Raw genomic sequence first — 20,040 nt, 5'->3', positions numbered from 1 at the left:
AAAAAAAAGAAGCTCATTTTATTCTGAAGGTTTCTTTGACTGAAAGAAAAACTTGAAAGTTTAATTATTACATTGGACTTTGAAAATGCCATGACTATATCTTTCCTCCCCCAATATGTGTCCAAGGTGTAGTCATTTTCATTATATTTTTGAAGACTTGTTTTGATTTACAAAGTTCGTATTTGTTATCAAAATGAAAAATATTTAAAATGATAAGAGCAATGCATACTCAATTCAGTAAGACAAAAAGAAGAAAGTGACCACCTGTAATCCCACTACCCAGAGGTAACCACTGTTAGTATTTGATGTATTTTCTTCCGAATGCACGAGCGTGCACGCGCACGCACACGCACACACACACACGCACACACACACACACACACCCCACTACAAGAATGGTTTGTTTGGTTGGGCTACATGTGTCCGTTGAAGAGCATAAACTTAGTGAATCTGGATCCTATCACTTATGAAATGTGTAACGATGGGCAGTTTCTTAACCCCACTAAACCAAGGTTTCCCTAACTGTAAACTGGAGTAAAGAACAATTCCTGACTCCTAAGGTGATGGGAGAGTAAATGAGGGTATGCATGTAAAGGCTTATCACAGTATCTGACACAGTGAGCAGTCAACAGATGGGAGCCATTGTTAGCTTGTAACGTTCTCTTGTCACTTCAGAAAATATGTAAGTCAAGCAGCCTTTTGGTAGCTCTGAGAAACTACCCAGCTCTCATCAATTTCATCTCTCCCTTAGTGAGGATTTGCATAGATGTGAACACAGGTTAGATTCCTGAACCTACACTTAGAGTCACTGTTAATAATAATGTGAATGCATGCAGCTCTGCGCCATCACTCCACGCGTGTCAGCACAGTGACAGCGCACAACACCGCTTCGCCATAACCATCATTAGCCCCAAATACAGATGAGAGAATTCAGGCTGGCAAAGAAGAGACAGGATCCAAACCCAGGCCCCTTTTTCTTCCTGGGCTGCTCACCCTGACACAGCCCAGTCCGAAATCCCAAGCACATCCTTCCAGAAGTGCTGGGATGAGTCTGAAAGCAACTTCCTGGCCAGGGTCCAGCTGGTTCCTAAGAGAGCAACAACTATCTGCTAGGCAAGGAAGGCACCTGGACCAGAAGTGAGGAAACCTGGGTCCCTTGAAGTTCCTACATCCTTCTCATTGCATTCTTTTCCTTTGGAGAGGGTGTAATAATTATCTATCTTACCTTTCTCGTGGGGATGAAGTGATAGAGGAAAGTGATGATCATCCTAATAATATGATGGAAGTTGTAAATAGCAATGACATTATCTACCTCTCTACCACCATGGCTGTCCTTAATGATGTTCTCCTGGTAATTCAAAGTGTTTTTCCCCCTTGTTACGTTAACGACTCTTTCCTGATCTCACTAGTATCCTTCCTTCATAACCAGCCCACCCAGGGAGCATCCTTATCTCATCAGAGCTTGACTGCCACTCTGGTTCCCTCTCTGATTTTTATCCACAGTCTCTCTCAATCCCAATTACTCTCTGTGAAAACTGGAAAGTAACTGCAGAGTTATAGCTCCCCTTCCTGTCCTTTCCCCCAGACATACATTTATAAAGGGGTTAAACTCTCCACTCCTGGCGTAATGTTAAATGTGCCCTTTTTGTGGCGCGATTTGTAAAGAGTATGGCTTTTGTAAACAACATGATTAAGATGTCCCCTGAGACTCTGGGAGGAATCCATTTTTTTCATTTGTGAGAAAATTGTTCAGGGCTTTATCTGGTCCCTTGCTTTTCCCAACTAGGACCTTCTCTGGCTACTGGAGAGCAGTGGTGGACCAGATCAGAATTAGGGTTGGGGTCCTGGAGTTGCTTTTCTGGAAGGACTTCCTAGAGTTGGAGAGCACGGGACAACACTAACCGTTCAGTGCTTCCTTAATGTAGTTCACTGACTTGTAAAGAGGAGAGGTTTTGATATATCCTCATAAGATAGAGCAAGTCAAGGTGAAGCCCTCGATTGAATGGTAATTGCTTGAGAATGGAAGAAAGGTCAAAGTGGCTGAACTTAATGATGCAAAGAGTGATCATGGGAAGAGAATTATAAACCAAGCGAGCAAGGTTGGACAGAGGTGAGGGACTTCAAGTGAGCTATAAAGATGATTGCAAACCTATCCTTGTAAGAAGACGTCCATCAGAGTGAGAAACAGAGAACACAAAGGATATATTCAAGGGTCCCAAGTTTTAACAGTGTATATGTGTTTTGTTTTCTGCATAGTTATTTGCCTATTAAGTGTAGATAGGATTTTTTAAAAAACTGAGTAGCAAGTACAAACTAAGGTTGTTAAACTTAGCAAATAAAAAATTCCATACAATATTTGGGACTAAATACTAAAAAAATATTCATTTTTCACCTAAAATTTTAATGTTAGTGGGTCTGCTATATTGTATCTGTCAACTTTAGTACAAACCTGTGGAAAGAAGGGCACCAGCCCCAAGGAGATGAAGGCCCCTGGGGAAAGGAATAATCTCTAGGATACTGCCCCCTTTTAACTCTACTACAGAGTCTATAGAAGCCCTTCTGGGTAACTCAGTGCTCACTATTGGAAGCCAGCTGGCAAGGCTGAGGTTTGGGCCAAGGCTGGAGGTGGGTAGTGGCTACAGTGGGTTTTCTGCTTCTGAGTTCGTCCTGGCCGAGCCCCAGTTCTCAGGGGTAGGTCAAAGTAGAAGACCCCTGTGGGCTGGAACAAGTCCAGGGAATTTTGGCTGGTCCAGGGAACAGGGCCAGGGGAGCACGGAGTAGGAGCTTGATGGTACAGGCAAGGGAGGTAGAGACAAGGACGTGGTATTATGTCCTTGTAGGGAAAACATCGAATCATGGGCAGTTGACAGGAATACATATTCATGGGATTAAGGCTGGGTGGGATTCTCTACCAGGTTAGCCGGAGTTCATGAATGCTTCTTGCAGATGGTGGGACTGTTTTGTTTTTATACATAAATTATGACATGGATTTAGGAAATCAGGTGGGAGGGAGTCACTGCTTCACATAAGTGAGGTCATCCCTGGGGAAGTTGCAAGACGGTGGGGAGGGGCACTTTAAGCCGACCTGTGTGAAGTCTTGACTGTATGGAATGGGGGCATGAGCTAGGCTGTACTGAGAGAAAAGGACAGTGTAAGATGTTCAGGAGGCTGTGAAGACTAAAAATCAAAATGAAGTGAAGTGGGAGTCACCCTACACCTTGGAGTGACCAAATGTAAAAGAAATACAGTAGTTGCTGAGGAGATTTTTACAGGCAGCGAGGCGGGGTGGCGGCGGGGGTCTGGCGATGAGGAACCCAGCAAAAGGAAATCATTTTTGTAATTAAGGAATTCTGTCCTTCAAAAGGCACCACCAACCCCTTACTGAGAGTTTTTCATCCCCTGGGAGCACTAAGGCTCCAGAGATGAGTAAATTCCAATTTCTGCACTCAAAGGACTGACAGTCTAGCAGAGGCAGAGAGCTGTAGACAGAGCCATGCTGGAGTTTCATCCCAGATATAGGGAAAGTACGGGCCCACAGAGACTCCCCGAGGCCAGGCGCCATCTTGTCTTGCCTGGATTCGTACAACAGCTCCCTCACGCCTGTCCATGCGTCCGTCCAACTGGTCTCCCCGGAGCCAGCATGATCATTCTGACGTGGAAATCTGTTCATGCATTCCTCTGCCAAAAGCCCTTCAAGAATGAAGCCCAAACCACTTCCTCACAAAGCCCTGCTTCTCCAGCCCCCGTCCAGTTTTCCACTCTCCTCACTCCACCTCCAGCCGACCCCACTTGCAGCCAGGCTGAACCTTTGTGAACTCAGAGCATGGCGCCCGTGTCTGTGCTCTGGACCTTTTCACTTGGCAGTTCCTCTTCCTGGAGTCTTTTCTTCATCGTGCTAATGCCTGCTCATCCCCATGGCTCAGCTTCCGGTCACGTCTTCTGGAGGCCTTCCCTGACCTTCCAGGTCTAATTAGGTGTCCCTGATGGACTTCTCATAGCCCCTGAACTTAGCAGTTAGCCCACGCTGCATTGGAACTAACGCCTGTTGCTATGTTTGTCCTGCCACCATCTCTAAGCTCACTGGGCCCACGGTCAGTGCCGCTCATCAGTGTTTTCTCAGCACCTAGTGTGGCCCTTGGCTCGATAATTCATACCCTAAAGTAAACTCATTTGCTAAATTAGACTTTTTCAGGGTGTTGGAAGAGACTCGTCCAGGTTATCTTAGGTGATTGGAGTCTATCAAAAGGATCTCCACTGTGTGCAGGCAACTAGAGGTTTCCTCAGAGCTCCTGAGTGGAGATGAGTCATCAAGACGGCCTTTGCAGCAGCGGGGGATTTTGAGTTTAGTGTCGGATGTTCTCAAGAGACCAGGGTAGGGGAGAGGGTGTTGCCCGAGCCAATTGGCTGCTCACAGTTGTCAGGTTCTTTTGTTAAACATCAGTAGCTTCCTATTATCAGGAAAGGTTGAGAACGCTACAGCCTCAGTGCCAGGTGGTAGGTTACCATGAAAGCAAGTCCTTGACTCCTGCCATACTTAGAGCAGGTATTAGCAAGCAGGCACAGAAATAGTCCTACCACCTGCCTGGATAAATTTGGTGCATCTCCCCTGCTGTTCTTGTAGGCGCTCCATTGGGCCCCTTCCCAGCAGGTTCACTCTGAAAGGCATGCAGTAGTCCTCTGTGGGCAGAATCACCTGATTTTATCATCAGGCCCAGTGACAGAATCCTCTGTTAACTGGGAGGACCCCAGACATATGGAGTCCCACCGCCGAAGCACCACACCCTGGACTCTTACAGCTCAGCAGGCAGCGACAGAGCTGGCTGTACGAACCGTTCTAACCAACTTATCTTAAAAATTTCTCATTCCACAGAGGAAAAACAATATTTCTAACCTTCATTTCAGTAACTGCAGAACCTTGTGCTGCAGATTTAGGTGGTGACGTTTCAGATGTCTGCTGCTGGATGGACTTTGATAAGTATCCTTCAGATGCCAGCTCACAGCCTCTGGAGTGTAGATTACAGTTGTCATCACTAGATAGCCTATACCAAAATATTTTAAAATAAATCTCAGACAATATGAAGAATGGATAGGGACTTTCCAGGCAAGGGACAGACATAAGCAAAGCTCATGAGTGAATTACAGGTAACCTTTTCTTAGTTGATGTGAGTCAAGCCCATGTAAATAGACCTGAAGGAACTTAAATGTCAGAGATTCTTTCCCATTAAGGTCCATAAGAGTGGCTTGGCATCTTTTTTCATTTGTACAGTGGGAATAATAATAGTATCTGCCATATGGGTATGGGGGGGGAGGTTTAAAAGACAATACAGAGAAGAGCTTGGCATGATCCCTGGTATACAGTAAATGCCCAATAAACATTAGCTACAATAGTTTTTACTGTTGTTGTTGTTAATACTAAGATAGTAATAGTTGTTTTCCCTGTGCCTAAACCAATACTTGATTCACAGTAGGCACTCAATAAGTAGTTTCAGGAATGAATGTTTTTTGTTTTTGTTTTTGTTTTTGTTTTTGTTTTTGTTTTTGGCCGTCCCGCACGGCATGCGGGTTCTTAGTTCCCTGACCACAGATTGAACCCATGCCCCCTGCAGTGGGAGCATGGAATTTTAACCACTGGACTGCCCGGGAAGTCCCAGGAATGAATGTTTTATACTCATTCATTCAACAACTATTTATTGGGCACCTGTATGTTCCAGGCCCAGTGCTAGGCCCTGGGAATAAAATAGTAAACAAGGCCACAGTCTGAAAGGGTAATCAGACAAGTGAATGGGCAGTGAGGATGCTATTGAAGCTGCAAGGAGGGCCTCAGATATATTCCAGGGGAGGGTCAGGGTGGGATCCCCAGAGGTGATGTCTGAGCTGAGCCCAGAGAGGCGAATAGGAATTGATTAGAGGTGATCTGGGAAGGTGGTTAGAGTGTGGAGGACAATCCCAACTTAGATGTGTTAGGTGCCCAAGGCAAGATCTTTCTTACAGTTCTGGGCGGGTAATTTAGTTCAGGTATTTAGTTCATATCCCAGATATGCTTAAAGATGCCTGGAAACTCAAATTAAGTTTTAGATTTTCTCATATCCAACCACACTAGAATCATTCATGGATTCTGACTATAAAAGACTGGGAGTTCTTAAATTCTTCTTAAGAACTTAAGAAGCAGATGTTGCCACCAAGTCTAGAGAATGGGAGATGGAAGAGATCTTTTGGTTTTCTGGTTTGTGTTAATGTGATTTATGCTATATCCAGGAGTGTAGGCTTTTATTCTTGGGTTTCCATTTCTTGCAACCGATCTTACTGAACCTGTTGAAGACCTCAGGTAATCACTACATGCCCTTTTTGCTTCCACTGTGTTTTTTAATCCATGTTCTAGATGAGAGTTCACCTGATTGGGCCCCAGGTTGTGTGTGGTTCCTGCAGGGGCGGATGGGTGATGGCCTAGGGTAGAGAGTTGAATAAATTCTTCCATGGCCTTCTGGCTGTTTTACTGTATTTTTGGGGTAGAAAATAGAGTCAGATGAGGGAGCATTTGTAGGCTGATAGCCAAATCACTTGGGAAGCCACCAGTGAGGAGGAGCTGGCCTTTGTCTAAGTTCTCCAGCTTTCCTAGGACCAATGTTGACATCACTTTCACTGGGCTCAGGCCCCCAGTATTATATTGGGTTTATTTCAGATTTTCAGATTCCTTTCATTGTGCATGGATATTTGAAGGTTCGGGTTCTAGGTTAATTAACTCCCACTTGAACCCCTGCCATGACTAGACCACACTCTCAAGTGTTTACTAGCAAAGTATCTTAGAACTCATACATTCACTTACCCATTTGTCCAAAGGTTTACCCAACAAAGATTTACAGAACACCTCCCAGAAGCACAGTACCGTGAAAAATAAGGAAAGGAGAGAGAATGGGAACTTTTATTGTTGATAAATTTTTAATAGCTCGCAGTGGGGTGTCTCAACCTCAGTACTCTTGCTACTGACATTCTGGATGGCTAATCCTTTGTTGCGGGAACCTGCCCCGTGCTTTGTAGGATGTTTAGCAGCATTGCTGAGCTCTACCCACTAGATGCCGGTAGCACCCTTCCCCACAGCTGTGACTATCAAAAATATCTCCAGACATTGCCAAATGTTTCTTGGGGGTCAAAATAGCTGCTGGTTGAAAATCACTGGCTTACACCATCAGGCATCATCCTATACTGTATGCTTCATTTTCTCATTTAATCTCCCCTTTTCAGCAAGCCCGTAAGGAATATAGTTTGAATACGAGAATAGGAAGTGTTAAATGACTTACCCAGAGTTCCATGGGTAATAATTATGGGATTTGGACTTTAAATCTAGGTCTTCCTTATTGTACTATATCCCCAGACTGCCATGCAACACATTGTCCTAACTCCAAGGAACCTAATACCTAGCTGGAGAGATGTGATATGAATCAAATAAGTTACAGTTGTGTTAGCTGCAGAATAAGTGATGAGAGCACGCAGGAGAGAGGTGCACTAGGGGAGGCATGGGTCACATCCTGCAGAGGTTAGAATGCTCTTTGAATGTCTGTGGGTAAACACTTTGACTTGGATAGTGAATTTGTGTTGAGCAGTGACAGGAGGTAAGATTTGGACGGGTAGCACTGGACAGCAGTTAGGAGGAAGAGCTGGTTCCAGATGCACTCTTTTTGAGTTCCAGTTCCTCTGCTTACTAGTTGTGTGACCATGAACTAATTTAGGTAATCTTCTGGCCCAGTTTTGTTGCCTGTAGGATGGGTTGTAAATAATAGTACATAGTCTTAAGATTGTAATAAGGATTTAATGAGTTAGTACATAAAGGGCTTAGAACAAGGTCCAGCATCCAGTAAGTGCTCAATAGATGGCTAGCAACTTAGTACTTGATTCTGCTGGACTTCAAGTGTTGGACTTCAAATACTGTAAATAATGGGAGCTTTTGAATCAAGGCCTGCAAAGATGCTCCACAGGTATTGCAGTCCCCCTTCCTGTGTTCATGGCAAGATCATCAACTGGTATCTTTGGGTCGGAAACCAGTCTCTGGCTCTAGACCTTTTCCTAGAGTACCAGTTCAAATGGTTCAACACCTCTGTGTGCGCTTTGGGTTTGAAGCATCGAAGACATCTTTCCAACAGAGATTCAAAGAGGGGAAGAGGCAGCTTGGACATCTGTTCAGACATTCATTCACTCATCCATCCCTTCAATCAACATTTACTGAATACCTTTTTTATTCTGGGCATCACGTTTCTATTAACTACATCTGGAATGCCAGTAAGTCACCCCTCTGCCCATGTGTCGGCTGAAAGTTTATTGGATAGAATTGTCACTGTTTAGTTTTAAGACAATTCAAAGTTATTTCTGTGGCTTATGTTAAAATCCTGAGGTTTCTTCTCATGCTCCACTTGGTACCACGGCTGGGCTTTGTATTTATGGAGATCTGATGGCCCTGGATGTGGTGGGGGATCTTCTTCTGGGAATTTCCTCTTTCTTCCTCTCTCCAGCTTTTTATAGCTACATAAGGTTTAGATCTGTTAGCAAACACTTGGGTAATTATGCCCCTCTCTGTTTATAGACTCAGGATAAATTGTCCTAATGGGAAAATATCTGTCCTTTGGCGTAATTTGGATCAAGGCTTTTAATTTTTTGTTTGTGTGTGGTTCGTTTGCCTTTCTAAAAATCATTTTGATGTCTGTTTCACTTATGAATCATCTATTGTTGATATACAACAGCACTCAATAAACCCCACTAAAAATCTTTTCTTGATCTAAAAGTAGTTGACGCTGGGAAAATGCAACCCGTACATATGCCTTTCTCATGGGTGCTGAATTAAAGGAAACACTTGGATTTTAAGACTCTTAAGGAACATCTGATAAGAGGCCCATAGAAATGACCCACCAGAGCCTTGATCACCAGCATGCTGGAAAAACTCAATTCAGCTCAGTTTGCCTTAAAGCATCAAAGTCATACTACATTTGTATTCATTCATTCAACAGTCATGGAACACTTACTATAAGCAAAATTAGAGTATAGATGAATAGCTAAGTGTTTCTAATTAATAAAATAGAGATGTACTTTGATTCGATTTTTAGCTTTGTGGGAGATAGCAAGGCATACTTCTGATCAAAAGGCAAAGTCAGTCCTTCCTTCCTCTGCTATGCTGGGAAAAATACAACTGTGCTTCCCAGGCAATGTAAACCTGTAGAAGACTTGGTTTTTAATCAGTTTGGGCCAACAAGAATAAATACTTCTTTTTGCAATGTTTCCTCCCTCTCAAGAGCTAAAAATAATGAATGAGAGGCGGTGGTGTAACGGTTAAGCACACCCTTTTGATTCAGACTAAATGGGTTTGAATTGGGACTCCAACATTTACTAGCTGTGTTACTTAACCTCATTGTGACTCAGTTTCCTTGTATTAGAATAAGGCTAATAATTATATCCACTTCACAGGGCTACTGCAAAAAATAAATGAGATAGACAATCTACATAAAGTAGCTAGCACAGTGCCCAACATAATTATAGGAAGAGTTTAATAATTCGTAGCTATTATTATCATTATCATCATCAACTAATATTTGTGTGCTCACTAAACAAAAAGTAATGCTGTCCTGGGACTTCCCTGGCAGTCCAGTGGTTAAGACTCTGTGTTTCCAATGCAGGGGCCGTGGGTTCAATCCCTGGTCGGGGAACTAAGATCCCACATGTGGCACTGCAAAAAAAAAAAGTAATGCTGCCTGTATATAGAAACAATATAGAGGAGTGAATCTATAAAATATGCTTGTCAATGTCTGAAGCTGGGCATATTTTTAGAGATACCCACCCAATAAACAAAGGTCCGATGAGATGTGGGCATATGTTTTAAGAGAGAATTATATTCTTTTGGCACCGTGTTTCTGAATTAGGGAACATGTATGCTTAGAATCATCGACCCCCCATTCAATGGAGTCATGAGGACTACTGCAGCCCTAGAAGGGAAGGAAAGGAGTTCTCCAGCCTGGCTTCTGCCTAAACACACAAGACTATCACTGGGATGGAGTCTGAGAGGTGAAGATTGCACAGTGATGTCAATGTCAAATCAGAGACCATTAGCATCAAGCGTGTCTTCTTTGTGTCTGACCCAAATTTTAGTGTTGCATTTTGAGTCTCTTACCTCTTCTGTCTTCTGTAGAGATGAAGAACAGCTGGTCTGTGTCCTCTTTGTAATAACCTTTCAAGTGGGAGGAGAAGACTGTTAAGTTTGCCTTTAGGCAGTTTTTCACTCTAGACTAAACAACTCCAAATCCTTTAACCTTCCCTCATAGGTTCTATTTTCTGTCTCTTTAATCATTTTGGTTTTCCTCTGGAACCTTTCCAGTGTCTCCACGTTGCCCTTAAAATAAGGGGCCTCAGACTGGACCTACCACCCTATTAAGAGTCTATCCGCTGCCAAATTCCTTATTATGGGGGAGAGAGAAATGGGGAGAGACACTTTTCCTTTCATGTCAGACTCCCACCAACTGAATTCACCCCACTGCTGTGTTGCCTATTTCTTATCAGTAAAACACACAGATTCCTATTAAATGCACAATCATCTGTGATCCTCACATCCTTGTCAGTTATTCTCCAATCTAGATATTAAGCCCCGTTTATGCCTGCCATTTTGATCATCACCCCTCAGGATACTACTTCTGTAATCAGCCGTCATGCTGAACTTGAAACTGTTTTTCATGAAACATTTCCTTCATGTGTTGAAGCCAATTTGGATTCTCTTAGCATATCGGCAATTCCCATTCAAATTAATATTACTTGTAGGCTCTGGGTGTGCATATAGCAATTTTAAGTATTATTTAAACCAGACCTAGGATAAAATTGGAGGCCACATTTTAAGCACCCTTATGTTTACTGAGCCAGTGATCTCTTTTCCAGTCTGCAGTGAAACCCAGTGAGGGAAAAGACAGACCAGATCATATCTTTCTGGCCTGCTGATGAGAATGTCATATGCATTCAAAAGCTTTCCTGAAATTAAGATATTATACAGATGTGGTCAGATTTTAATTCTCAGCACATACACACCCTAAACTGAGCTTAGGCACAGAGTGGTGGAGGAAGAGGGGAATATTTATTTGCGTTATGCTTAAAATCAGCATTGATTTGCACATCATAAATTACATACCAGATGGAAGGAGTAGAGAAAGTTAGAAGAAAACTGTCGGCGGAGGAAGCAATCAGAAGCAAGAAAGGGAGCCCTTCTGAAATTATTCGAAGATTATTCAATTTGAACCTAATTTCCGTAAAACTTATCAGATACCAAGATGCCACATAAAAGTATGCTAATGAATCCACCAGGACTACCACCTCCTGGCAGAAGAGAGGAAAAGGGGAAGTAGGGAGGAACTAACATTCACTGGGACCCTTATAATATTTGTAAGGCAGTCACTTTCTGTTAGAGAGTTCTGATACACTTGGCTCTTTCTAAAATCATCAGTCTAACTTGCTTTGACCCAGGAATTGCAGTATTTTGAGGACTGGCTTGCAGAGCTTGTTCTCACTGGGCACGTGTACTGTTCTCCTAAACTCCATTGTCATTGTTGGTTGCAATGCCATACCACTTTGAGATATACTTTATCCTGGGGTTTTGTTCCCTACTAGTACTTCCAAAGGAGGAACGCCACCGCCTGGCATTCCTGCCTGTGTCTGGGTTTGCTGTTGTGCCAACCTGAATGAAGCAACTGGGGGTAATTTCAGGACTGGCGATTATGATAATTATTTACCATGTGCTCTGCGGGCTGCCTCCGACAGTGGGTAGATGTGCAGGCCAGCCTGGACGTGGGTTGGCCCCTCCCAGACTCTAATTACCCTTTCCAGTGGCAATAATGGTCCCGAGAATGGAAGCCTTCTTCTGCCTCCTCCTTTTTAATTAATTGCTTTGAATTCTACCAGATCTGTCCATTGCAGAGCTGCGGGATGCCCAGGAAGAGAACCATAGCTTAGAGACAGGGGTGGAGAGTAGGACTGGGGCAAGAATCTGGCATGAACCCCAAGGCGTGGGGTGAGTGTGGGTGCCTGTGTGGTGCAGGGCTTCAGGCTGTGGGGAGATCTGTGCCCTTCAACCACAGGCGGTCCCCATACCTCTAGCTCCCCCTGCGAGCTCCAACCTGGATCCCTTTCCAAGCTAGGTGAAAATGTGTTTTGAGCAGAAGTTCCTTAATGGTTTGAGGTTTGGCACAGCGATGCTTTTCCTTTTCAACAAGTGTTCAAAGTGGGAAAAAGGAATGAAATACAATTGAAGTTTTGAAAAGCAACCTCTTCGCAGTGAGATGAGGGGCACCCCCCCCTCTGCCAGCCCCCATCCCTGCTCTAAGAAAAGCAAGCACTCTTTTCCTGTCTTCTTTGTATTCCCATTAATTTAAGACAGGAAGCCCTCAGAGGGTGTGATGTAAACAATTCGGCCTCGTGGGTAGGGCTTCCTCATCAGTTTGCAGCTGGAGCTATGGCTGCGCGGCCCAAGCCCATTCATGCCTCTCTGGGGGATGACTTGTTGACTGAACCACGCAGAAGACGGGAGGGGCGCGGGAGCGGGAGAAGGTATAAAGGAAATGCTTCAGTTGTGCGGTCACCGGCGATTGTAATTCAGCAGTGGTAAATTTGGTTTCTCCAGCAGAAAGAATCTGACTGCAGCCCTCTGGAAAGTTGTCTGATACCCTGCCCGGCGTGTGACGGTTGTGATTCTAGTTCGGGGCTCCCCCTGACCCCACCCCACCCGCAGTAAGAATCCGTGCTGCTGCTGATTATGAAACGGAGTGGTTATGAAATGAATTGATGTCGGGGAGGTGGAGCTTCTCGCGGCGGCTGGAGGGAGAACTTTTGACCGGGCGAGGGTAGCTGGGTAGGGCGTCTTCTCCTCAAACCTGCTCCCAGTTACCGCTGGCAGCGCCGCAGCAGTTGATACAAGCAGAGGTGTCTGCGTCAGAAACCCCAAACTCCCTGAAACCTCTCCGGGCGGTTTCCTTTTTCCCTGCGAGGGGAGTGACCGGGGAAGGGGTTCTGGAATGCCGTGAGTTTTGACAAGTGAGCAGGGAAGTGACGAGCCGAGCCGGGATTCCATCACAGTCTTTTCATAACCTCCCAACCGGGGCTGGAGGAGGGAGGCGGGGATCCTCCCACAGACCTGCAGCGCTCGCAGGCTAGCGGTAGGGACTCCTGCAGCCATGCTCCTGAAGGACCGTCGGGGGGCGCCCCGGGGAGCCGCGTCCCAGGCCGGGCGCCCGCGCTGAGCAGCCCCGCCCGCGGCCAGCAGGTGATTAGGCTCAGGCTCGGCCCCGGGGCGTGTGAGCCCAGCCCGGGAGGATTACCCGGGGCCGGCTGCTCCTGACCGAGCCTCCACCGAAGGCGTCGAGAGGAGACCCCCCCCCCGCCCCCCGGAAGGTGACTTCACAACTGGAGGTAGGAATCGGCTTAGCAAACAAAAAGCTCAGGCGTCCCCATCCGATCCGGGTTGGGGTGCGGATTGAGGCTGCATGCACAGATGTGGAAATTGAGCCACAGCCTCCGAGAAACGCGGCAGCCAGCTAACGCCCGCGGTATTCATCTCGCAGATCACTTGGGTGTCTTGTTTTTGGCTTGGGGGATTTGCGTGTTTAGAGATGGTTTGTGCTCCTTGGGAGGAGTAACCGACATGGAACTGGTTTGTCGATTACTAGACGGAAGGAGGCGCCCGGAGTGTGTGTGAGCGGCGGGGCGGGGAGCGCTGGGGGGTTGGGGGAACCAGGCACCAGTCCGGAGGGGCTCCAGAGCCACGCTTCTTACAGTCACCTCGGAGAAGAGGTGCCGAAGCCCAAGAAGGCAGAGGCGGTGTCCAGCACCCCAGGCAGCTGTTACTCTGTCCTTATCCCCCCGCCCGCTTCTCCCTGTGACTAGCAGGGGATGAATCTGGGGTAGAGAAAAGCTGCGGCTTCTACCAGCAGGAACTGTTTATGATCCCTCCGTGATCATAATCTCCTCTGGGGACAGATCTTGGCCCTAAACTACTAAACAGCCTGCTTGGACAACTCCCCCACCCCTGATTCACACAATGTTTTGGTTGTAGGATCCACAAATCAAAGATTTTAAAGATGAAGGCTGTTTGCGGAAAGAATGACATTTTCCGTCATGCCGCAATTCTCTAGTAAGCAGTTTGTAAACACTAGGAGTGAAATTAAGTCAAATTTTCTCTCATGAGATGGGGGGGTAAAGAGGAGGGAACTACAGCTGTCACCCTGGGAACCAATTCCTGGGGAATAGATTCCGTGAATGTAAATAGTAAACGCGTTTCATAAAAATAGGTCAGGCTGAGTTTCATATGGTAAGGGGAGTGGCATAAACTCTAAATAATGTAGAAGTATCTAGGCTGAGTTTCATATGGTAAGGGGGGTGGCATAAACTCTAAATAATGTAGAAGTATCTTTAAATACACATAAAATGTAGTACTTTCAGACTTCACACTCCTATACTGTTTTGCAACTCTAAATGCACTTTGCAAATGAACTGAAAAGTAAGGTACAAGGGGATCTCCCTACCACCAAAAGTTCATCTGGCAGTCATATCCTCATTAACCTGTAGACAAACGTGGCACTCTTCTCTTACTGAGGTGTTAACAAAGTTAACAGGACCCACCCACAGTTAGTTGCCTTCAGGACTGCTAGCCAAACCCACTGTCCCTCAGGTGCTGCCCTGGGGACCCGTGAGTAGGGTGGGCTTTGGGAAACCAGGCCAGTGCCCGGTTCTAAAGGAAAGAAAAGAGTGCTCCGAGTGTGTCACACACAGAAGAAACAGAAATAGGATGTACCAGGGAAAGTGATAGGGAAACCTACGCGGACTCAGGGTTTCAGGCTTGCCCGTGCGCTTTCAGCCTTGATCTCTGTGAGCCAGCGCAGCTGGGCATAATTGTCTGAGGAGATAGAGTCAATCTCTTCCTAATCTAGGGGGAAAGGAAGACAGCCGGCCTAAAGAGCAGTAAGGTGTTCCAAAACTGCCTTTCTGTTTGCCTTCTCTCTTCCATAAGTTGCCTGACACAACACTTGGCACGCACAACTCCCTTTAATCCTCTGTTCCTACTGATCTCCGTAACTCCAGGCAGGTCACACTTAAGAACTGTTTCCTTGAAAGGAAATAGTGACCCCATTCCTGCCTGTTTTCCCGGGCCATCGAGTTCTCGTCTCACCTGCTCTGCCAGGTGTTCAGCCTTTGCTGCCTTCATCAACTCTTCTCTGTTTCCCAGAGAAACCGAGTACCTTGGCTGCCTCCTAGAAGCGGGTTCTCCTGATCTTTGCCTGGGTTTTCATTCTGGAATCTGATTCATTGCCTGAGCTTCCCTTCCTTCCTTATCAAAGCTGTACATATACATAATTTTAAAGCCAGATAGTTCTACAAGGCTTGTAACTAGAAACAGCACTCACTCGGCCCATCTCTCACCAACCTCAACTCCGGTGCCCAGAGGCAACTGCTTCAACTCTGTCCGTGTTTCTAAATAGCAGGTGCGTCCTGCTCCTGGTTCATCCCCCTCGAAGAGCCCTCTGGCCTCCTTCGCTCTGGATTTGCTGCTCTTGCGGCCCGAGGCACAGCATTATCCTGGAATCCCCTTTCATCGTCATACCAGGGATTCATTTTGCTCTTTCTCATGCGGCATCCCCTGTTTTGTAGACCCTTATCTTCCTCTTTCTTTGTTTCTGATATCTTGCTGGTAAAACATCTCCTAGAAGTTCCTGAGAAAGAGTACAAGGGAGATAAACTTTTTGAGATCTTCCAAGTTTGACTGATAATTTACTGGGGTATGAACTCTACATTGGAAATCCTTTTCCGAATTTTGAAAGCGGTGCTCTTCCAGGTTCAGTATTGCCATTGAGATGCCTGTCATTCTAACTCCTGATGCTCTGAATATAATCATTTCCCCTTCTCTGAAAGAGTGTCTTGTCTTTGTAATGTCCTTTCTCTCTGTAATGAAATCTCATTATAATATACCTTGCCGTGAGTCTTTTTTTCATCCATTTATTGGCTTTCATTGGACCTTCTTAATCTGGAAACTCATGTCCTTCAGTTCTAAACCATTTTCTGGAATATTAAAAAAATGATTTCTCTCCTCTTCTGGAACACGTATTAAGTTGAAAGGGGGCCCTCATAGATTGACTCTCTAATTTTCTTACTTTTTCTGTTATATTTTCTATCTCCTTTAAAAACAAATTCTACTTCCTGGGAAATTTCCTCATTTTCTCTTCCAACCCATATATTGAATGTCCATGTCTGTCATCAAATTTCTAATTTCCAAGAGCTCTTTAAAAATCTCCAAATTTTTCTTTTTATAACCTCCTGTTCTCATTTCACTGATGAAAAGCTTTTCAATTCTCTGAGGATCTCAGTGGCAGTTTCTTAGAAGCTTCTCTCTACTCCCTGTTCTGTTTCTTTTCCTCTGATTTTCCTCTTAGTTTTTGTTTTGTTTTGTTTTTGTTTTTAAGTCTCTTACATGTTAAAGGCTTTCCTCAAATGTCTGATAATCTGGAACTGACTACTGAAAAGTTAACGAAGGTCTGCATATCTGGATGGGGCTGATACCCAGGCATAGTTCCACCTTACCAAGAAGAACACCTAGAACAGTGTTTCAGAATTTGGAACAATTCCTGGCACACAGTAAACTTTCCATTTAGATTTGCCAAGTAACTGAATGATGTAGGATTTTGCTAGGGCCCAGGTAGCGGTGATTATCAAGAGCTCCCCAGGTGAGTCACATGTGTGGCCAGCCCTGAGCACTTCTGCTGTAGAATTGTCCTGTTGAATGGTTTCATTGGAGGATTTCCACCTGTTGGTGGAAGGTCTTTCCTCTCAAAGGAAACTGACCAGGGGAAGAGAAATCCCCATACCGAGGGGAATTGGTGACTGCCGCGTTCTGTGAGCCAGACTCGAACCGAGACCAGGAGTCTAGCATTTGGTATGGAGGCCTTCTCTGATTTCCCTGTTTTTAAAGCACACCCCTTGTCTCAGCTACACTTAGTGTTTTGGATTCCACAGTTGTTCTGATTCAACAGAGCGAACAGGTCTCAATATAGGCAGTCACTTGGGAGCCAGGACTGAGAGGGGTGACCTGGGGTCTGACAGCTTCAGGCACAGTCTCGCAGCCAGCCCTACTGCTTTTGGGCCGCTGACCCCCTCAGTGCCTGGTGCCTCCAGTTCCAGAGACCCTGGAACTCTGAGGCATGAGCCCCTGCCTGCTTCCAGGCTTCCCATCCTGCTGTGCTAGGTTTCAGCTTTCTTTTGTCTGTTAAGTCAGTTACCACGGGTTAGACCACTTCCCAGCTTCCAAAAATTTTGTTGCAGTCATTGTTTCTTCTGTTCTCTTTGTCTCTGAGAGTTGAGTGAACCCGTCCCCCCATACTTTAAAAAATTCCTTTTCTCTCATTTCAGTCCATCACGTTTACTGGCGAGTGACCCTCCCTCCTCCTCTCAGTTCTTCCTTCTGTATTTATACCCCTCTGCCGCAGGTGCCCACTTGGGACAGAATGCTAACAGGCCACGATACACTGTCAGCTCAACAATAATCATTATAAATGTCCAGGCCCTGAATAGAGTGGTTCTTGGGCATTTATACCAGGTATGTTAGCATCTTCTCTATCAGGTCAGTGATTCTTCTTCTTTGTAGGCGTGGAGTATCAGGCAGAGGCACTTCTGAATGTGCCTGATGCTGTGGCTTATCCGAATTCTGTCTGTGAGAATAACCGTACAGCACGCTGACCCCTCTGAATATATTCATGTTCGTTTCCTTCTTCTGTCCTCGCCAGGAGCCCATTGCAGGCTCAGTGGTCACAGGGACCCAGCAGCATCCATTAGCTGAGGCGATTAGTTCACTCCAATTGTGATACCTCCATTCCACACCCCAGAGACAAGTGTAGGAAAGAGTATGTGATCCAAGTCTGCGCAATGAGGTGTGAAGGAATGTCTCTTATAGAGCTTCTGGGGAAGGTTTGCTCATTACTAAGAAAAAAACACACACAAAAAATGAACCCTTTGCTTCCTTGGTACACTGCTGTCTAGAACGGCTGTAGGCATCTTGCCACCAGCCTTAGGATGAGACCAACATGCATGAGAGGGTAGATCCCAGAGAGTCGTCCAGAAGCACCATCTTTCTCTGCACTTCCCATCATGGGAGATGATTATTTCCTCCTTGTTCAAGCTATTTTGAATCGGGGTTTGGTATCATTTGCTGCCAAACTGATACAGGTGGATGTTGATTTACACAGCGTCTCTTTTCCAAAAGGAGTGAAGGCAGACCATGGGCTCACCTTAAGGAAGAGCTGAGCTGCCCGATCCCTCATTCCGATTCCAAGCAGGATTCCTCTCTACTCTACTGATTTTCCAGGCAGATGAAAGTAATTCTGTCTTCCAACTTCAAAGGAAGGAATAACCAATGAGACATTTTGAGAAGAAAAGAGGATTCCTTTGCTTTGGAGATTGCTAGCCGATCCCAGCAAGAGAACGTCTTGGGGCTGTCCCAGAAATGAACACCGTTCTTAAAATGAGGAGGCCACGAAGAAACCCCATGCACTCCAGCCGGTGAAAAAGCGAAGCGCGTACCACTCACTCCCTCGGTGGTGGAGGCTGGCAGGTCTGTCCGGACACTTGGTATCATTTCCTCTGTCTTCCACCCTTTGTCTTTCGTGCACCCCAGACTTGGGGAAGCTTGGACGATGAAATAAACTCCGGAAGCGCTCAGTGGAATGCAGGAGAAAGTAGACTGACCGTTCCTGTTTTCTCCTGTCTGACTCAAGTGGCAAAGACGCACTGTCTTTATTTTTATGAACAGGAGGCCCTCCTGATCTCTTCCATTCCCAGTATAATGTTAGCCGGAGGGGAAGCCTTTGATTGCGCTTACCATTATACCATCATTTTCCTGTTTGTATCTGCATCTCTTACTAAACCAAGACTGTAAGGACAGGCACTTCATATTGTAATATAGCTAAGGTTTATTGATTACCTACTACTTGCACTGTTACAAGCTTTACACATGTGAACTTATCCTCACTACAATCCTATGTAGAAGGTACCACTATTATCCCTGTCTTACAGTGGAGATCACTTGAGGCACACGGTATTTAGGGAAATTGCTCAAGGTCGTCCAGCTTTTCAGTGGTGGAGCAGAGATTCAGATGTCGGCAGTCTGGTCCTGGAGGTCATTCTGTGTTATATAACATGTATGTTTCATGCTATATAATTCATCATTACAGCCTGAACACCCTTACACCATCTGTAGTGTGCAGTAGGGATTCAAATGTCACTGTGAGTGAATAAACTCAAGGATTTTTCAGTCATTATTGACTCATTAATTTTAATGGCAACATATTTCCCCATCAAGTTAAAGGACCATAATTTGTTTAACTATTTCCCCAGGATTGGACATGTAAGTAGTATGGCCTAGGGTATCTGAGACGGGGACCATCCTGAGAAATCTCAGACATGTGGTCCCTAATTGGGAGGTGACCAGGAGACATCTTTTAACTCTCCTCTTCCTCCGCCCTCCCTCACACATTACTCTCCTCACCCTCTGCCACCCCGAGGAGCAATCCTAATCCTCGTCCCAGCTCCAGATTCCCGTTACCATCATTGGTACTCTGCGTAAAAGCAGATGGCGTTACAAAGGCTTCAATATTCCATACTGCTAGAACTTTCTCCGAGGGTCTCTGTTAAAGGTTAAGCGTTAGTTGGCAGGGAATTACCGTTTGAACTGTGGATCTCTGAAACGCAGCCTGCCAAGTGCCGTTTTCCAGGTGGTTTCTCATAACAGGTCGTTTTGCACTTTTGAATCCAGAGATAATATATCTGACTCTTTCATTTGTTTTTTAAGACTTTTGGCTGACCTCTGGGATTCTTGTTTTAATTGCCAACTGATAGAAAATATAAACGGAAAAATGTGTTCGCGTGCAAACTTTAGAGTTTGTTTTATCTTTGGAAATTGGGGGTGGGGTGAGGGAAGAGGATTAAGGAAAATTTAGACAATTTTGTCTGGTGGGTTGTCTTCTTAACAGTTTCCCTTGTTAGGCCCTA

At 45.3% G+C, this 20,040-nt stretch overlaps 1 protein-coding gene across 9 annotated transcripts in view; it reads left to right on the top strand.

Moving 5' to 3' along the window:
• The window catches only part of PDZD2 (PDZ domain containing 2), a 372,225-nt gene that overhangs the window by 173,599 nt on the left and 178,586 nt on the right, over window positions 1–20,040 (top strand). For 2 of the 9 annotated variants that reach the window (XM_082453649.1, XM_082453659.1), the window contains exon 1: window positions 13–13,419. The exons of the other annotated variants lie outside the window; for them this stretch is intronic. The gene's annotated coding sequence lies outside the window, so the exon portion shown is untranslated. Of the gene's footprint in view, window positions 1–12; window positions 13,420–20,040 lie in introns of those variants that run through there. 9 annotated transcript variants of the gene reach the window in all.

Source organism: Balaenoptera physalus (assembly GCF_965194825.1).
Source record: "Balaenoptera physalus genome assembly, chromosome: 3".
Lineage (NCBI taxonomy): Eukaryota > Metazoa > Chordata > Mammalia > Artiodactyla > Balaenopteridae > Balaenoptera > Balaenoptera physalus.
Note: the sequence above shows the minus strand (reverse complement) of the source record. Positions and strands in the feature narration are given on the sequence as shown.